The sequence below is a fragment of the Mus pahari genome, chromosome X (genome assembly GCF_900095145.1).
Source record: "Mus pahari chromosome X, PAHARI_EIJ_v1.1, whole genome shotgun sequence".
Lineage (NCBI taxonomy): Eukaryota > Metazoa > Chordata > Mammalia > Rodentia > Muridae > Mus > Mus pahari.
The window spans coordinates 8,156,253-8,157,295 of NC_034613.1; positions in this window are offsets into that span (position 1 = coordinate 8,156,253).

A 1,043-nucleotide genomic window follows, 5' to 3' on the forward strand; every position below is an offset into this window, starting at 1 on the left:
TCACATGCTCAAGATTCCCATAAAAACACTAAACTGGAAGCCATAGTATATATGCAAAGTACTGTAGAATATATACATATATGAAAAAGCCTTGACACAACATTATGAGATTAGGAACCTCCAAAGATGTCAATGAGTTCATTTATTTGCTAGACATCTAGTGCTGAGCATGCAGCTTATCCTTAAGATTAGTTTGTTTCTCCAGTGATGTTCCCTAGGAAAAAACTAAATTTTTATTTACAAGTGATTATCAATTACAGATGGCTTCTGGCATCTGACTTTGGGAAGATTGTAATTCTTGGTGCTAATATCTGGCCTGGTTTCTGTTGCAGTTTCTGGTTCTTAGGAGACTGTTGTTATTGTGCATTGGCTAGTGGGAAATTCTGAGATCCTGCTAGGTGTCACTGATGGTTCCAGATAAAATGTATTTCTAGAAGATGTTCCAACTTGTAATAAGGACACATGCTCCACTATATTCATAGCAGCCTTATTTATAATAGCCAGAAGCTGGAAATAATCCAGATGCCCCTCAACAGAAGAATGGATACAGAAAATGTGGTACATTTACACAATGGAGTACCACTCAGCTACTAAAAACAATGAATTTGTGAAATTCTTAGACAAATGGACGAATCTGGAGGATATCATCCTGAGTAAGGAAACCCAATCACAAAAGAACTCACATGATATGCACTCACTGATAAGTGGATATTAGCACAGAAATTTAGAATACCTAAGATACAATTTGCCAAACACATGAAACTCAAGAAGAAGGAACACCAAAGTGTGGATACTTCTTTCCTTCTTAGAATGGGGAACAAAATATCCATGGGAGGAGTTACAAAGTTTGGAGCAGAGCCTGAAGGAATGACCATCCAGAGACTGTCCCACTTGGCGATTCATCCCATAAATGACCACCAAACACAGATACTAGGCAGATGCCCACAAGAGCTTGCTGACAGGAGCCTGATATAGCTGTCTCCTGTGAGGATCTACCAGTGCCTGGCAAATACAGAAGTGGATGCTCACAGTCATCCATTGGA